Raw genomic sequence first — 18,465 nt, 5'->3', positions numbered from 1 at the left:
TCCTCCTCCTCTACCTCCTCCTCCTCCTCATCTTTCTACACACCCCGCCCCCGCCCCCACTAGGGACAGTTTATTCTTCCCCCTCCTCTTTTAGAATGCCAACAACTAGTCTGTTAGTTCCATTGCTTACTTGCCTTGTGACTCATAACATTTTCATCTGAGGTATTTTTCTTTCTTGGTCTTTGTAAAAATTCTAAGCATCGTAGAGCATATCACCTGGAAAAAAGAACTATCATTATTTAATGAAGGTTAAAAGTAAAGAATTGAGTCTGCATCCTAAGAAATTAGAAAAAAGATCAACTAAGTCAACAAAAAAATATAAAAACTAGGATGGAGGAATTAGGAGATGATAAGATTTAAAAGTTAAGTAAATCCAATAGCTGGTTATTTGAAATGACCAATAAAGTAAACTCTCATTATCCTAACTCAGGAACAGAAAGAAATCATCCTTACGTAGAACTAGATAATAGGAATGAAAGGCTGGGCATGGTGGCGAATGCCTGTAATTTCAGCTGCTCAGGAGGCTGAGGCAGGCAAATTGCCTGAACCTGGGAGGCAGAGGTTGCGGTGAGCCAAGAGCACTCCATTGCACTCCAGTCTGGGCAACAAAAGCAAAACTGTGTCTCAAAAAAAAAAAAAAAAAAAAAAGAGAAAGAAATAAATGATAGGAATGAGAAAGGAGACACAGGGAGGTATCAGTAGACTTTATAGAAAAACATGACATGCAGCCCTGTGGCAACACATTTGAAAATATAGGGCTGACTGCTTAGGAAAATACAAATTACCAAAGTTGATCCAAGAAGCATGGAAAAGTTGAATAGACCAATTACTATAGAAGAGATAGGAAAGGTGAATAAAAGTTACCATTGCGAAAGGCACCAGGAATCCGTGGATTTCCAGCTGCGGTTTTTTGTTTTTGGTTTTTTGGTTGTTTTTTGTTTGTTCGTTTGTTTGTTTGTTTGAGATGGAATCTTGCTCTTGTTGCCCGGACTGGAGTGTAGTGGCGTGATCTCGGCTCACCGCAACCTCTACCTCCCGGGTTCAAGCGATTCTCCTGCCTCAGCCTCCCAAGTAGCTGGGATTACAGGCATGTGCCATCATGCGCAGCTAATTTTGCATTTTTAGTAGAGATGGGGTTTCTCCATGTTGGTCACGCTGGCTTGAAAAAATAGAAAATTTGAGTGTTTTTACTCTTTTAGGACATAGTAAAACATGGAAAAGTTCCCAGTTCATTTTATAAAACCAGCAAAATTTTAATTTAAAAATCTGATGAATTTTAAAAAGTCAATATTATTTATGAAAGTAAATGTAGAAATTTAAAATAATTTATTAACAAATAGACTTTTGAGTGCATCAAAACGCTAATGCACTATAATCAATAGTTATTTTCCAGTAATACCAGGGTGATTAAATATTAGAAACTCATCACTATCATCAATTGTTACACAATCATATTGAAGGAGAGGAATATGTGAATAAGTTAGTAGAGGCTAGGAAGCTGTTTGAAAAAGTTTAGTAGCCATTCCTAATATAGTACAATCTGAGAAGGCGAACTAGGAATAAAAATAAATTACTTAAACATAAAAGCCATATGTATGTACACAAACACACACACACACCCCACAGCAGATATTTCCTAAAAGACAAAACACTAAAGCTATTCAATTAAAATTAGATATGAGAGAAGAATCTTATCTTTTACAATTGTTATTTAATATTATCTTAGAGCTTCTTGTGAGTGTAGTAAGACAATGAAATGTTCATATGTCTAGAAATCGCAAGAGCATCTAGTAAAAAAGCTAAAATCAACAGAAACAATTGTCAAGGAAGCTGGATAAAAATTAGGTCTCTAGAAATGATCTTTTCTGTGTTTTGAAGACAAGCACCTAAAAATGGAAGTTAAGTATTTCTGTCACAATAGCAGCAGATAACCCAGGAAGACATTGAACTAATACCTGTAACCTTCTTAGTCAAGAATGTGAAATATAATCTAGAGAAATTAAAACACGTAATGCCTGAATATATCTTATTACAAAATTAATGAGTACAATTCTTGTGATTCCAGTTAGAATTTCCAAAGTGGTGGTGGGTTTTCTTTTTAATGGAATAAAATAATCCTGAAGTCTTTATGGAAGAATAAATACGTACTACCTGAGAGGAGCCAAGAGAAATACGGAAAAGAAAACCAGTGAGGGCAGATTTGGCTTACAAGTGATGACAACATGCTAAGAATAAGAAGTCTTCGTGATCAAAGCAATGTGGTATTGATCCAGAATTACATAAATAGTTCAGTGGAACAGACTAGAGAATCTAGGACTGTGTCTCATTAAAAGAGTGAATGTATAACAAGATGATAGCTCAGTACTGTTGAGGATGGTACTGGCATAACCAGACCTTTATCTGGAGAGGGGGTTGGGGGACCAGTACAGATCTCTATCTTATATTATAACCAGTAATAAATCCCGGAATCTTCAAACACTTAAATGTAAACAAGCAATTCAACTTTTACAAGAAAATGTAAGAACCTATTTTGTATCATCTTGGAGTGAGGGAGAATGTTTAAGCAAAATTTGATACGCACAAGCCATAAAAAGAGGCACACTTTGAACATATATTTTCTTTTTGTTTATTTTTTGAGATAATCTCACTCTGTCAGGCTGGAGTGCAGTGGCGTGATCAGGGCTGACTGCAGCCTTGACCTCCCAAACACAGGTGATTCTCCCACCTCAGCCTCCCACGTAGCTGAGACTACAGGCAAGACCCACTGAATTAGTTCTCATGCTGCTAATAAAGACATACCTGAGACTGGGCAATTTAGAAAGGAAAGAGTTTTCACAGTTTCACGTGGCTGGGGAGGACTCTCAGTCATGGTTGAAGGTGGATGAGGAGCAAAGTCACATCTTACGTGTGGCAGGCCAGAGGGTGTATGCAGGGGAACTCCCCTTTATAACCATCAGATCACATGAGTTTTATTCACTACCATGAGAACAGCATGGGAAAAACCTGCCTCTATGGTTCGGTTACCTCCCACCGGGTCCCTCCCATGACATGTGGGGATTATTACAGTTCAAGGTGGGATTTGTGTGGGGACACAGAGCTAAACCCTATCAGCTACCACACCTAGCTAATTTTTTGTGGAAACGGAGTTTTACCATATTGCCCAGACTGGTCTTGAACTCCTGGGCTCAAGTGATCTGTCTGCCTTGGCCTCCCAAAGTGCTGGGATTAACAGGCATGAGCCACCACGCCTAGTCTGAATATATATTTTAATATATTTTAAAACTTCTATGGCAGAAGTTATGTAATTAAGTCATGGATCAAGGAGGGATGTTTGAAACAGACATGGGGTTACTATCTATAATTTTTTAAAAACTTACAAGTTAAGAAAACCACAGAGGAAAAATGGACAAAGAATATTAATATGGAATCCACAGATAACAAATGCAGACAGCCAGCAAACCTATGAAAAATAGTTCATTTTTGCTAGGGAAGTGCAGATTAAAACAATGAGACATTACTTTAAACCCATTAGATTGGTAAAAATAGAGAAAAATAACACTTTTTGATAGCAAGGCTGTAATAGAAGTGATGAGTGGTAATATTTCTCATAATACTGATGGAAATGTGAATTATCATGGCCTTATTTGAAAAGCAGATGGTCAGTGTATATTAAAATAAAAAACTATTACACCTTTCTTCTAAGCAGCCTTTGTCCTCAGTTATCTGTCTTTTAGAAATAAAAGTATGTGCAAAGTCATATGTATAAGGATGTTTATTGTACCATTATAGTGGCAAAATACTGAAGACATGAAAGTCCATCAGTTGAAAAACGGCCAATTTATGGACTATTTGTACCATGTAATATTATGAGAGAACTAGAGCTGTATCAGAGTTGGCTTTGGAGGAATTTCTATGAGAACTTGATGAATGAGAAGCAATGTGTAGAAAAATATATAATATCCAGTTGTAAAAGACACATTCCTCCTGTGCCCACATGTGTAAATGTGTGAGTGTGGGGACAAGATGAAAATGTTCATTCTGTATGTTAAGCAGGGAGTGGGTGGAGGTTAATGTGGAATGGTGGGAGAGTGAGGGGCAGGGATTTCCAAGTCACCCACCAGTGATGAGTGTTAACCACATCCCATTTTTTTCCTATAAAGGAAGCTGCAGTGCTGTGGTTTGAGGTTAAACATGCTGGCTCCTTCTCTTAGATCTTGATTTGGTTTTGTTGTTGTTGTTGTTGTTTTAATTCTAGTCTGTTCTTGTTTTGCTGCACTGATAATCCTCTTAGATTTTACGAGCATATTAATTGTGCATGTTTAACATTCCTCTTTGGTTTATTCTGAGACCCCGTTTGCCTGCCCCTTTGGCATCGTCGGCGGTTCTTGGTGGTCCGCCGGTCTTCGTCTTTGTTCCTCCCGGTCGCCTTTTGTTCACTGGAATGAGCCAGGTTGAGGCAATATGTAGGGTCTGGTGGGATGGGCCAGGAGGTGGCCTTTCAGGTGTGCTCATGCATGGCCCTACTTGCTCTCTTGAGCTGCCTGCACTTCAGTCGTGGGACCACATTCCTGCTTTGGCCTGCATGAAATGCAAGGTAGCAATGGGAAAAGCAGAGAGGAAGCGAAGTTTCCTGATAAATCACCTGATTGCTGCCCCAGGGTTAGTCACTCTAGCCCCTTGAATTTCTTGACTCCATCTCTTAACTTGTTTCTTTTGAATTTCCAGCATCTGGAGAATACTGCTTGTATAGCAGCAGTCCCCTGGTTTTGTTTTTCTTTCAACCCAAGCCCATCCCACATCTATTCCTTTGATGATACTGTGTCTTGTTTTCCCAAGATTCTTATGGATGTGATATTTAGTCTGAATCAGAGAAAGAGAGAGGTAGAAATGTACACTCAGAGGGCCACTTGGATGGAAACTTCTATTGATCACTCCAAGCCTTAGTGGGATCACCTTTAGAGCAGGGATAATAACAGTGCCTATCTGTTACTGTTAGGGTTACTGCGAAGATTAAAATAGGTGGTGCTCTTAAAAGACTTAGAACAGTGCTGTCATATAGTAAGGATTCCGTAAACATTAGCTCCTCCGGTTTTGTGTGTGTGTGTGTGTTTTGTTGTTGTTGTCACTGTTGTTTTAAACGAGATCATGCTGGAAATACTAGATTGCAACAGAGCTTTGGGGTTTTTTCCCTAATTAATAGATCTAGGATGTTTTCTGATGGTTGTCATGTTTTTAAAACTCTGTGGTATTTCTTTTTCTTTTCTTTTCTTTTTTTTATTTTGGTTGTTGTTGTTGAGACAGAGTCTCACTCTGTCACCCAGGCTGGAGTGCAGTGCAGTGATGCCATCTCAGCTCACTGCAACTTCTGCCTCCCGGGTTCAAGTGATTCTCCTTCCTCAGCCTCCCAAGTAGTTGGGACTATAGGCATGCACCACCATGCCTGGCTAATTTTTGTATTTTTTGTAGAGACAGGGTTTCACCATGTTGGCCAGGCTGGTCTGGAACTCCTGACCTCAAGTGATCCATCTGCCTTGGTGTCCCAAAGTGCTAGGACTACAGGCGTGAGCCACCACACCCAGCCTGGTGTTTCTTGATATATCTATGTGTGAGGGTTTCTGTAGCTAAATTCCCATAGTTGAATTCCTGGATCAAAGGACAAGAACATTTACAATGTTTATAGACATTGGGAAATTGCCTTCTGTAGTACTGCACTAGTTTCTTTTCTTTTTTTTTTCTTTTTTTTTTTTTTTTTTTTTTGAGACAGAGTCTTGCTACTAGTTTCTACTAGCTGTAGTGGTTGATGAGAGTACCACTTTTTCCCTAGTTCAATATTAACCCATTTTATCAGTCTTTTCATCTTTGACCTTATGGAAGGTAAAAACATCTCATTTTATGTCTTCAATCAGTGAGGCCAAGTATCTCTTCTTGTATTTATAGTTCCATTTTTATCCAGTGCCAACTCACATCCTTCTGTCAGTTTTTCCTTTGACCTATTAATTTTCATTAATTAATAAGAATTATTTGTACAATGGGCAGTTTAACTCATCTGTTGTATGTTTTTCTCATTTGATTCGTTGTGTATCTTGTATAGCACCTTTTAATCTTAACATTGTGCTTTTAAATGTCTTTTCTGTGTTGACTTGGAAAGCTAACAACTACTTACAGCATAATTTCCTTCTGTTAAAAACAAGAAGGGATTTTCCCACTCTAATTGTGAAGATTACACATTTTTCTAAGTCTGAAAAAAATTAGAGGAAAAAAAACAGAAAAAAACAACAGAAAGAACATCAGTCACTCTTAATATTTTGGCATTTTCCTTTTAGTTGTCTTTTAGGAGAGAATGTATATTTGTATTTAGCATCATAACATAGATATAGTCTATTTTGGTCATTTATTCCAATATGTAATATATAACAGTTTCTGAATGTATAATATTCTATTTAATCATATCTGTTGAGAGAAAGGTACTGGGAATATCTTTGTGCAAAACAAGAATTTTTTTTTTTTTTAAGTTGGATTCTGTTCCTATGATACCTCCCTGGAAATGGGATTACTAAATCAAGGAATATTAGGATTTAAATACTTTTGGTACAGATTGCCAATTTGCTTTCCTAAAGTGTGGTACTAGTTTATGTTGCCATCAGAGCAAAGACTCACTGTGCTATCATCAGAAGAGAAGAGAGCTGCCCTGAAGATTTGGGGGAGGAGTGTTTGTAGCGAGGCATATGAAAGTGAGTTTGAGAGATTTGAGAAGTAGCCAGGAGGTCAGTGGGGCTAGGGGTGGGAGAGAGTTCATGGGGGAGTGCTGGAGATGAAGGTAAAGGAGCCATGGCTCTTTAGGGCTGTGTGGGTGCCAGGGAATGTGCATTTCCTGCTTAAGGTTGTAGTAAGTCAGCCTGGAGAGTTGCAAGAAAGGAGTGGCTTGGTGTGATTTATTGTTGCAAGTGAGAGTGGCCCAGAGGCCAGTTAGGAGGCTGCTGCAGAGGCCTAAGTGAGAGAGGATGGTTTAAGCACCAAAATGGTGACATTCAGAATGGAGAGGAAGAGATAGTGGGTCATTAAATGTGGGGATGGAGCCCTTAGGATCTATTGATTGACTGGATGTGTAAGAGAGAAAGGGAAGAGCAGAACTGAGGAGATTTCCTATTGAACTGGCTGGGGGCCACTGAGATGGGACAGATGCACTGGGGAGCAGTGCGAAGGTGGGATCACTGCTCCTTTTAGGTCTAAGACATCCCTTAGACCTCCAAGTGGAGGTGTGAAGATGATGGTAAAGGAGAATGGAGCTCAAAAGAGGGCCAGAGTCATTTGCATTTAATGATGGTCTTTATAGCCTAAGGGACTGGAAGATTTCACTAAGGTTGAGGTCTTTCTTTCCTGTGAAAATGTGATCAGGATCCTAAGTAACAGCCCTAAAAATTAAACATTAGGAACACAAGGTTTCATAAATTAGGAACTGTCTGTAAGCTGCCAGGTTCTAAATGCTTTGAGGATATAAATCTGGGTCTTGTCAAATGCTTTGAGCAGAAGAGGTGCATCATATTGTGTTTACTGAATGGTGTTTAAAGATTCAAGAGACCTTTCCCCCTTCTTGACGGAACAATTTGCCTTTCAGATGCTTTGATATAGTGAGTTGATTGTAGGACCTTATGAAGCATGCAAACCACACATTGTCCTTTTTTGTAAGGCATTGGAAGAAAAAGCGAACGTGAGTTAGGAGGGGTTTAAGACCGTGTGAGGAAATTCAAGCCCATGTTGTTATCACCAAACCTTGCCTGTGTTATGTAAAGATTTTTGCCTGTGTCATGTTATCTTTGTTTTGTTCAATTTATTCCTCCCCCTCCAAGTGTCCTAGTTTCTCCTCTACTGTAGCTGGTTTTGAACAAAATAGAGAAACTTGGGTCTCCTCCACCCTCAGCATCTGAATTCTTCTCATTTGGTTACTCACTGTGTTAAAATAAGTGATATAGTACATTCTTAGCAGTTTGTTTATTTTTAATTTTATTTTCTATGGAGAGAGGGTCTCGCTCTGTCACCCAGGAGTGCGGTGCCATGGTGCGATTGCAGCTCACTGCAGCGTTATGACTCTTGGGCTCAAGCGATCCTCCTGTCTTAGCCCCCTGAGTAGCTGGTATTACAGGTCCGTGCCACCATGCCCAGCTAATCTCAGCAATGTTTATTTTAGATATTGGAAAAGATAAAACATAAAGCATTAATCTACCTGGAGAGCCACATAGCCACAGGGATATAAATTGGTTACCATTTAATTTTATTTCTGTCCAGTCCTTTGGCTATATTTCTATTTATGTGTATGGAAATAGCTTATGAATTTGGAATCATACTATGATATTTTTTAGAATGATGCTTTTTAAACTATTTTATGGTAAGCATTTTATGATAGCTTGTAATGTTATTTTAAAAAACATACTTTTCGAAGGCTGCAGAGTATGGATAAATTCATGATGACTTTTTAGAGGAAAATATCAAGATGATCTTACTAACAAATCCTAAGATTAAAAACAAGAGCAAACAAAATACAAAAACTGAACCATCTTTGAAATACTATGAAATTCAAATTTTATGTTCTTAATAAAATCCTGTTTTGAATGAAATCAGTCTTCATGCTTTTCTTATTCCTTTTGGCTGTGTTGCCTACAGTTGAGTTAACTGTTTTTATATACTTCCTTTGCTTTGCATTGGAACAAGCTGATCCATTGTGACCCTTTGTGGTATTTCATAAAACCACACCCTAAAAACCGCCCAGTCTTTTAAGTGTAGTCAACAGTATTGAGCAATTTTTTGAGTAATATTGTTGGAAGTGTTAGGTGCCATCCAACGATGGCTTATTACTTACATTTAAGTGTAAGTAATATACAATTAAAGGAATGTCTTGACTTTTTAACTTCATTTTGAAATTTGAGTTTAGAAAAAAATCCAAGGGATAAGAGCAAGAATGAAAGTATCCTCTCCTACTGCCAGACTTCTGGGAGACCCACCCCTGGTCTTCCCAGGTGTCCCTTCAGTGACCTTGTTGGTCGGCGAGGGCTGTGGAAAGTTCTAGGGAGGCTGCTCGTCCCTGCTCTCCTTTTGCTTATTGCATTCTGCCCAGATGATAAAACTGAAGTATCTGTCTTAAGACACCAGCAACTTTTTCTTCATCAAATCCAGACATATCGAATCCCCCACAACCAAGAATTACCCAGCCATAGAATGTCAGTAGTGCCCCGGTAAAAGAAAGCTGATTTTAGACTTACTCTCAGAACCTGGCCATCTTCCATGGGTTATCCTGATAATCTGCATCCTTGTCTCTTTTCACTATAGCCTGGTGATCATGGTGGCAGTTTTCATTTTGGGACACTGGTGAGGTTAGAATAGCTTCAGCCTTCCCTCAGTGAATAGTATTGTGGGGGCAGGGGTGGTAACACGGTGTTGGAGCTGGTATGAGGGTTGAGTCCACTCTCTAGCCTCTGTCGCTAGATCATGGCACTGCTTTGGTTGGGCCCTAATTTTCTCCTCTAGACAAAAGGAATTGAACTAAGACTTCCAGCATTCCCTCCAGGCTTACCATGTTTTCATTTGGTACTGATAGTCACTGACTCTTTTCCAGTTGCATTGTTAATGCAAGTTTGGGAGAAGCTGATTTCTCTGGATTAGAGAAAATGACATAGGTGGCAGGGAGGTGGATGTACACCATTTGTTTGATCAGTTTGCCTAGAATGGAAGTGGCAGAATTGGAGTTGGAAAGATCAAATGTAGCCTTTTCTTCCTTCCAGAATGAGGTTTTTTCCATGCATTTTTTTGAGGCAGAACCTCATGGGACAAGGCAAAAGTGAGCATACTTAAGTGAAGTGTATGCTGATGGGGGAATGGTTATTAGAAATGTCAATTGTCTCAATTTTTTAATATCAATTTTCAGAGGGAGACAATTGTTTAATTAGTGTTGTAATTGTTTGCCAGGGCTGTCATAACAAAGTAGCACAGATTGGGTGGCTTAAATACCACGAATTTGTTTTTTCAGGGCTCTGGATGTCCAGAGCCTGTGATGAAGCAGGGTTGGCTTCTTCTGCGGCCTCTCTTCTTGACTTGCAGATGGCTTCTCTGGGTCTTCCTGGGTCTTCTGTGTACCTGTCTGTGTCCTAATCTCCTGTTCGTATAAGGGCACAGTCATATTGGATTGGAACCCACCTACTAACCTCATTTTAACTTAATTATCTCTTTAAATACCCTCTCCCTAAATACAGTCACAGTCTGAAGTGTTGAAGACTTCAACATAGGAATTTTGGGCAAATACAATTAAGCCCATCACAGTCAGGTAACATTTGGTAGGACATGTAGATGCTTTTTATCTTTAAGGGAATAGGCAAATTGTTAAAAATAAAGAAAAACTTGTTCAACTTGTTTAGGTACATTTTCTTATAGTGTATTGTGGTTCTTATTTTTTTAACCTTCCAGCTAGTGTGTAAGTTGGAAACATTGTAGCTTAATTTGATAGTTTTAGACATAATCAAAGATGATGGAAATCCTGTTCTTAAATTTAGGCTATTCAGCACTTGTGTATCAACTGCTGAAGACTAAAAACTTGAGATGTTCCTCTTGTTTTAAGAATTTGACTGAAAACGGGCTGGGCACCATGGCTCATGCCTATAATCCCAGCACTTTGGGAGGCCGAGGTGGGTGGATCACTTGAGGCCAGGAGTTCCAGACCAGCCTCGGCAACATGGCAGAACTCTAAAAATACAAAAATTAGCGGAGCGTGATGGCTCACACCTGTGGTCCCAGCTATTCAGGAGGCTGAGGCACAAGAATTGCTTGAACCCCAGAGGCAGAAACTGTGTGAGATTGCACCACTGCACTCCAGCCTGGGTGACAAAGCGAGACCCTGTCTCAAAAAAAAAAAAAAGACTGAAAATGGTTGACACTGTCCCCCTGTCTCCAGGAGGGTGAATGTTTCTAGTTGAACCCTGGTGCCCACTTGCTCCTCTAAGCCTTCAGCAATCCTCCCAGCCTCTAGGGGAGATCCGTTCATCTTCCCCCCACCTCTGGAAATCCCAGTGTTTGAGCACTGTGGGGAAATGCAAGTCTAGTTTACAGGGTTTCTCAGCTGACATGCCAGGAACACTTCACGAGTGAGCATGCCACCAAATTTGAGTGCAAGTAGAAAGTGAGCTGTTTGCTACAACTGGGGACACTTCCTATTGGAGCCACATCTGCTGGGGCAGAGGGCTGCATGGGTTGGAGAGTAGGGTGTGACTTCTTCCAGCAAGAGGAAAGAGAAGTAGCATAGTGCCCATCACAGGGAGAGAGCACATGTTTGACTTGCTCTTGGAATTTCCATGGAGTAAGGGTGGTCAGGTTGCCAGACTACTCCTCAAACGAGGACATGGTGCTGCTGGGTCCCAGGGTAGAGCCCCGCTAGCACCTTCAGGGCCCTGATTTACACCTGAGGACACACAGCTGGGATCTGAAAACTGGGATGCAGAGTAGAGACTGCAGATTTGCAGGGCGGGGCTGTCTCTCATCTGACACAGAATCCTCTGTTGATCCTTTTTGGGGCTGTAGTTCATATCATAGTTATTTTTGTTCCTGCTTTTTTCCCCTCTTCAAGACTTTAAGCTTTTGGAGGGCCAGGAAGTTGTGTTGCCATCTGCCGAGTGTGGGGCCTCGAAGGCCAGAACCTCAGAATGTAGAAGCTGAGTTAGTTTGTGGAAGGGCGAAGGGCTGACCTCTACTGTTGGAGATGCCAAAATCTCTGATCTGGCTTTGAATAAGCAAAACAGCCCCACCAGACATAGTCATCCTCAAAACCTCGTGACCTCTGTTATTGCCCATCCTGTGTGGTAAGCCCACTGAGGACTTCACTTGGAGATGCTGCAGGAACAACTGCAGGGAACCTGGAGATAAGGCCCCGGGTGATGATGTAAGCTCATTGCTGAGCTGGGTGGAGTTACTTAACCTTATGGTAGGGGGTGGAGCTTGACGCAACTCCCTCTTCCACCAACAAGCATTTATTTCTACCTGTCATTAAAGTGAATCATCAGTATAAGTAGCGAGCTGGGTGCATTCCTTCTCAGTTGTGTTAAAACTTGCTGGTATTCCCCCGGTGTCAGCAGAGGTGTGTACAGACACCGCTTTAAAACTGGGAAGGAGGAAGACAAGGCCAGGGAGCCGGAGGGTCACCAGGGTAGATTTCGAGCAGCGCTAGCCCAGCTGAACACTTTCCAGCCTTGTTTTTCATCAGCCTTGAGGAAAAGTATAGGTAAGAACAAAGACACCACTGTATGTTTGTTATATGAATGCGTAACATCTGTTCTTGGTGTGAGTTTGATGTTGGTGTAATACTGTTTTTATGTCAGCAGCATAGTTCTAGCACATACCAAGATTTTCCATTTTAAATGCTTTCTGGTGTTCGGAGTTAGCTATAATTGGTCAATTTTACTCTCCTTATGTATAAAAAGAATGACAGGCAAAGAATGAGCCTTGAAAAGAATTGGGATCTGTGTTCTGATCCCCTATTCTTTGCTTCTTATCTTTCTTGACTATTTAGAAAAATGTACAGCCTTTCTTTCAAAAACCAAAGCAATAATACTTTTATTTTTGAAAATAATGGAAAATAGAGACCACTGAAGTTCTATGAATGCTGTTTTCTGTTTTAGAAATCACAGGTTGAGGAGGAAACAGTTGTGTTTTCCTTCCTGTTCTGTTTTGAGTCTCAGTATTTCTGACTTAGAAGCCTCCTGGAGAAGAGGGAGATACCAGCTCTACTTGGTTTCAAGTGAAATACCATGTTAGGCCATAAAATAGTTTGCTTGGAGAATAATTCATGTCTTATATCTGAATTTTTGTTTGGTAGCAAGAGAAATCTTTTTGTTCCTTAGTATGAGTAATTTGGCTTACATGATTTAGACTAAATTTTATTCTATTTTTTGTTTGGGAAAACAAAGGTCAAAGCCCAGAACATATTCAACTGAGTTTTTCCTTCAGGTTTTCTATCATTTTCCCACCCTTCTGTCATTTCCCATCTCACACACGTAAATATGCTGAATGATTAACACGTGATTTTTGTTTCTTTACTGTCTCATTTTGTGGTGATTCATGAACTGTTAGTTAACTGGTTATAGTGTATCCATATGTTGGCAAAGCTTGAAATATATGAATGCAGGCCACACCTTCCTATTAGTGAGCCAGGTTACTTTCAGTCAAGTATTTCTGATGTCATTAAGTGTTAAGATGGCTGGAATTCTAAGACAATAAAAATGTATCAACAATATGAAATATCAAAGCCTACAGTCAAATCTGAGTTATTCTTTAGTACTTATTTCATAGCTACTCTTTCATATTTATTCTTTAATACTTATTTCACATTGAAAAGTACTTTACACATGTTTGAATGAGATATTGCCAGTGAAAGAAACAAAAGGAAACAAATAACGCTGTAAGGGAAGAGGGATTTTAAAGTACGTTTGTGCTGGCCCCAGGCTGGTGAGTTTCATTAGTGTAATGACCAGGAAGAGAAAGAATGGCCACAGTGGTGGGTGCTGACCTTTTTTTTTTTTTTTTTTTTTTTTTTTTTTTTTACTTTCTTTAATGTCTGTAAGGAGCACAAGTTGAACTTTAATTCTTGTGGGAATCTAGTAAGATGATGGTGAAGTCAAGAAGAGAGGAAGAAGAAATGCTTTTTATTTAGTTAAGAGGAAGTAAACATCTGTACTAGTTACAGATGTTATGCCTTAACCTTTTTCATTCCTATCATTTTTATGAAAATTTATTGCAACTAAGTGTTGATTTAAAACAACACGTTTGGGACATTTTCTTATCACTGTGGAATATAATGAAAAGATATGAAATGAAGGCAGGTATGAAATTACATGAATTCTGCTACTTGAGTATAGAAGGTTTATTCCAAAGTGGTTTGTTTGGTGGATGTGGTGATGGTGGGGGGCCTCTATGTACTTATTAAGGCAAGTGATGGGACAGGAGCTTTTGTGGTCTGACGGTTCTGTTGGGATGGGAGGCTTGTTTAGGATTTTTATGTTTCATTCCAGGCAATGTTTTTTTTGTTTTGTTTTGTTTTGTTTTGTTTTTGCCTGTACTTCTTAGGGTTTTACCAAGTCAATTTTCCTGTGAAGCCATTTTCATATTGTTTCTTTCACCTTGATGGAAATCTTTTCCTTCTTATGTGCTTTGAGTTAAGTATGATGTAATGTGCTAGTAACATAGACGGGGCTTTCCTTTCTACAGGTGGGCTTGACGTGAGCCTGCCACTCACTCACCTTGAATCACGGAGGTTTCAGAGGCTGTTGGCCTTCAGGGCATGGCAGAAGCACGTGTTCTCAGCTGTTTTCTGAGTCTATCTTGACTGCCTTCCCAGTGGCCCAGAATTCCCCAAGGGTCACTCAACATACCCTCATCTACAGTAAATATTTGTGCTTCCTCTGCACCTGGCCTGGTTTTCTCAGTACCCAGGAGCACAGGTGGGCAGTGGGATGTGGGCAGGCGGTACCCAGATGCCCTCCCACAGGGGTCACAGGGAGCACCTGGGCACTTCCTGCCGAGACCCCCCTGCCCTTCAGACTAAGTGGAAACAGAGATCCGGGAGTCCAGTGGACTCTGGAGTTTCATAGAATACATGGAAAACGCACCGCTTTCAGTGATGTAAGCTGTCTTGTTCACTTCACTATTACTCATCTGGCCTGCAGCAGGCGAGAGGATCACATGCAATTATAAACAGCCTCCTCTGACTAAGGCCAGTGACTGGAAACCCTGTCATGTTATCAGAGGTCATTTGGTCATAGATTCTTGGGCAGAAGCCATTGAAAGTCCTGGGGGTGTGATCTTTGAGCCTTTGCCAGTGCTAGGGTTTGACCCTTTTTAGCTCAATTAACTGGATCCAGGAGTTTATTCTGGCCGAGATCTGCCATGCTAAGTTGACAGGCTTGAGACTGGAAGGAAGTGTCTAACTTCATTAGAGGAAATGGCATGGCAGGCTTTAAGGCATTTTGATACACTTCACTTTTTCTCTCTTGCCCTGTTTTGTTGAGGTTTTCAGGGCTGTAATTGTACCTGAGGTTAATCAATGAGGGATCTATCTGAAAGGAATTTGTTCTCTTTGGACACTGTCCTGTGTGGTATTATATTTGTGTAACTATTTAGTTTAACTCATTCAAAAGGCTATTTAAGTCACTTGCTCTGTTCATTACTTGAAAACAAGTTGTCTTCTCTTTATTCTTTTAGTCAGTTACCAAATATGTCTTAAGTGTCTCTTGGGGTAGACATTGAGGGGCACTTCCTTCTCCCTTTCACTTGTCTGTTTTTGTTGAGCTACATTTTTCCTTAAGGCTGATTGTTCTTTTCCTCTTGCTTTTGTTTTCATTTGATTTGTTTATTTATATTTAAATATGTGCTTTAACAGTCTTGAAGCATTGGACTGAATGAGGATGGTGATCAGATTGGGAAAATGCCCCTTAATTTTGGTTTAAAAAATTAATTTTCATTAAATTATTTATGTATTGATAGGGGCCACCCACTCCAGGTGAGTGGTTTCACTGTGTGTATGGCAGAGGAATGCTCTGTGTCTGGAAAAAACAAGTAACTTAGCTTGAAATATTAGGAAAGCTGAAGAGTACAAGTGTCAGCGAGAAGGGGGTATTGGCGGGGAAGAGAATGAGAAGACGAGACACAGTCAGGGCCCTGTCACCCATGTGGAACTGCGAGTCCCTGGAGAGATGATGCATTTATCCCTTTTTAGAGATAAAATTTGCCATGAAAATTTGATCTTGAGCATGACACAGAACTGAAAGCTTTGATGACAAAGCCAGCATCTCAGTTTAGCAATAACCAGGTTAGGGGGAAAAAACCCAGAAACTCAGCGGTGAGATTCAGCTCAGCAATGTGGGCGGGGCAACCCACTGTCCCGCTTGGGCGGGGAGCAGCCCCAGCCACTTCATCTGCCGGATCCTAGGTTTTATCTGCTTCACAATTCAATTTCCTTTTTGTTGTGCTTGTGCACATCTATATTTGGCTTTGCTGCTTATTTTTTAAGAGAGGGGAGAAGTGTGGGCAAGGTAAAATGCAGCTTGCAAGCTCCCAAATGGCAAGTGCACCAGTTAGAGTCTAAGTGGCCTCCCAACCTCACGGTGAAATTCATTTATTCAGCAAATATGGACCAAGCCCCTCAGGGACCACTGCTCGAGATACCAGTGCAAATAGAAGAGGCCAAGGGCACATTAGGACCTGAGCCAGTGGCCTGCACAGCCATCTGTGACCACTTACCTCTCTGCTTGCAGGGAACTTCAGCCTGGTGGAGGAGACCCATAATAGCCAAGTCAACTGATAGTAGAATTAGTAGTAGTGTTGGGGGACATAAGGAAATCAGAGTAGGGCCATCAGAATTGCATGGGTGGATCATCTTTTGAAAGACAGCACAGTTTTGTTTTCTTCTGCCATGGTATCTCCTAACATTTTCCAGTGTGTCTATTTTTGGTTAATAGGAAAGTCGTGGCTAACACTTGGTTAGTGGCTAAAAGAAGAAAAAAAAAAACAACTTTTAGAAACCTTTAAAAATATCATTCTTATAGAAAACTATAAACTCTTATGTCTAGAACGGTAAGTGGTCATTGATCTTGGAGCAGAATGAATGGATATTTCCTGGAAAAAAAAATATATCCACTCATCAAAGACACTCAAGTCTCTTCTCATCTAATCAATATTGGAAACTAGGAATATCCACGCCTATGAAATATCCTCAAAGAGAATTAATTATTCTGCCCTCTAAGAGGTATAGCAGTTTAGACATAGAAGTAAAGGCCTGAAATTGCGACTGCACCATTGAGGGCAGAAGTGCCCTTTATCTCCTAGTTTTGTCGTTTGCCAAATGCGGTTGTGTGAGACTAAGTGACCTCCAATAGCAGAGCTCTGTGTTTTCTCCCCCACCCCCAAGTCAAAATTGATTATAGCAACCCATCAAACCAGGCCTGGCAAATGATTTTTTGCAACTATAGGATAAATCCTGAGGGGGAGGGATGAATGTGAACGCATATGCAGAGCAACACAGTCATGACACCGTTCTATTACTTCTTAATTTCTTAAACTTAGCACCACTGAGAATAAAGCTGTCTTTTCTGAACTTCTCAAGTGAGCAGGAGCATGAGTTCCTGTGCTGTGCTTGGGGACAGGGAAGGCTTTGGGACCTACTGTGGTCTTAAGTCTGAGCAGTGCTGATAGCCTCGGCTCACCGAGTGCTGGGCGCTGTGCTAGAGGGTGTACAAACCTCGCATCTCATGAGGCCTCACTGCTACAGCTGATAGAGATGACATCCTGTTGTTTTTAGTTGCACATGGCAGAGCTGGAAAACAAACCAGGGTGTGTCAGACTCCAGAGCGCATGCCCTCCGTGATGCTGCTGTGTTACCCTAAGTCAAGTCAACCAAGGCATCCATTTTAAAAAAAAAAAAAAATCTGATCTTTGTCAAATATTCAATTGTTATATTTCTGTTAGAGTCTGCCTTTCCAGTGAGCCATAATATATTTCCTTCAAGCGGCTACTCACGGATTTCACAAAATCAGGTGCCTGCCCTGCAGCCTGTATCTGCCTCCACATCCCCACATCAGTCCTCCTTGCTGTGCTTCTTGTCTCTTTAGTTTTTATCATCTTCTGACACTGTGAACTTTAGTAATTTATTCGGTACTGTTTGCTACCTGTCTCCCCTTGGTAAAATGTAGGCTCCACAGAGGTAGGGAGTTTTGTCCGTTTTCTTCCCTGGCACATCTCAGATGCCTAAAACAACCATGCCAGACATGTAGTGAGAATTTGTTGAATGAAGGAATAGGAGAAGAGAAGCAGACCGCGGAGCCTTAGGAGGGTCTGTGTAAGGGAGTCTCCAGGCGGTCTTCCTGGGGGTGTCCTGAAGGAGCGCATGATCCTAATTTTGGTCAGTGTGGAGGCTGTGGTTTCTTCTGAGCTGTCCGTATTTGGAGGTGAGTTGTCCGCAGGTCACCTTACCCCACCTTTACGCATTAGTAAGATGGAGTTCGCTGGGTGGCTCGTAGGACTGTGCGGTCAGTCTAATTACCAGACGTCTCTGCATGCTCTGTCTAAGGGCTGGAGTCTGCTTTCCTTGCTTCTCTTCTAGAAAGAGGTCCACAAGGGATTAGCCATGTGCAGTTCCACCTGTTGCTCATTGACCCAGTGAGTGTTTTACCCACTGTGGGTTTTTCCTGCCTAATTGCCCCTCTGGTTTTCAGTGTTCAACATGCTGCAGTTACATGTTCTGCTGTGGTTTTACTTAGCTTAATCCTCTACTAATTGCCTCTTGTTCAAACTCCCTAAGAGCAGATTATCCTTCTCTTTCAGCTTCTGCTCCATTGCTATTGAACTTCTTTTTTTCAGTCATGACATCAGAAAAATAACCAAGTGAGAGTTTGATGATAATAGCAAGTAAGGCTATTTTATTTCTATCCAATTTACCCC

At 40.8% G+C, this 18,465-nt stretch overlaps 1 protein-coding gene across 8 annotated transcripts in view; it reads left to right on the top strand.

The window, feature by feature from the left end:
• Positions 1–18,465, top strand: part of NEDD4L (neural precursor cell expressed, developmentally down-regulated 4-like, E3 ubiquitin protein ligase) — a 385,794-nt gene that overhangs the window by 177,799 nt on the left and 189,530 nt on the right. The window contains exon 3 of one of the 8 annotated variants that reach the window (XM_011971712.1): positions 18,349–18,432. The exons of 6 other annotated variants lie outside the window; for them this stretch is intronic. The gene's annotated coding sequence lies outside the window, so the exon portion shown is untranslated. Of the gene's footprint in view, positions 1–12,020; positions 12,257–18,348; positions 18,433–18,465 lie in introns of those variants that run through there. One more of the 8 variants, XM_011971707.1, reaches the window with a different exon arrangement.

Source organism: Mandrillus leucophaeus, unplaced genomic scaffold (genome assembly GCF_000951045.1).
Source record: "Mandrillus leucophaeus isolate KB7577 unplaced genomic scaffold, Mleu.le_1.0 Scaffold124, whole genome shotgun sequence".
Classification (NCBI taxonomy): domain Eukaryota; kingdom Metazoa; phylum Chordata; class Mammalia; order Primates; family Cercopithecidae; genus Mandrillus; species Mandrillus leucophaeus.
Note: the sequence above shows the minus strand (reverse complement) of the source record. Positions and strands in the feature narration are given on the sequence as shown.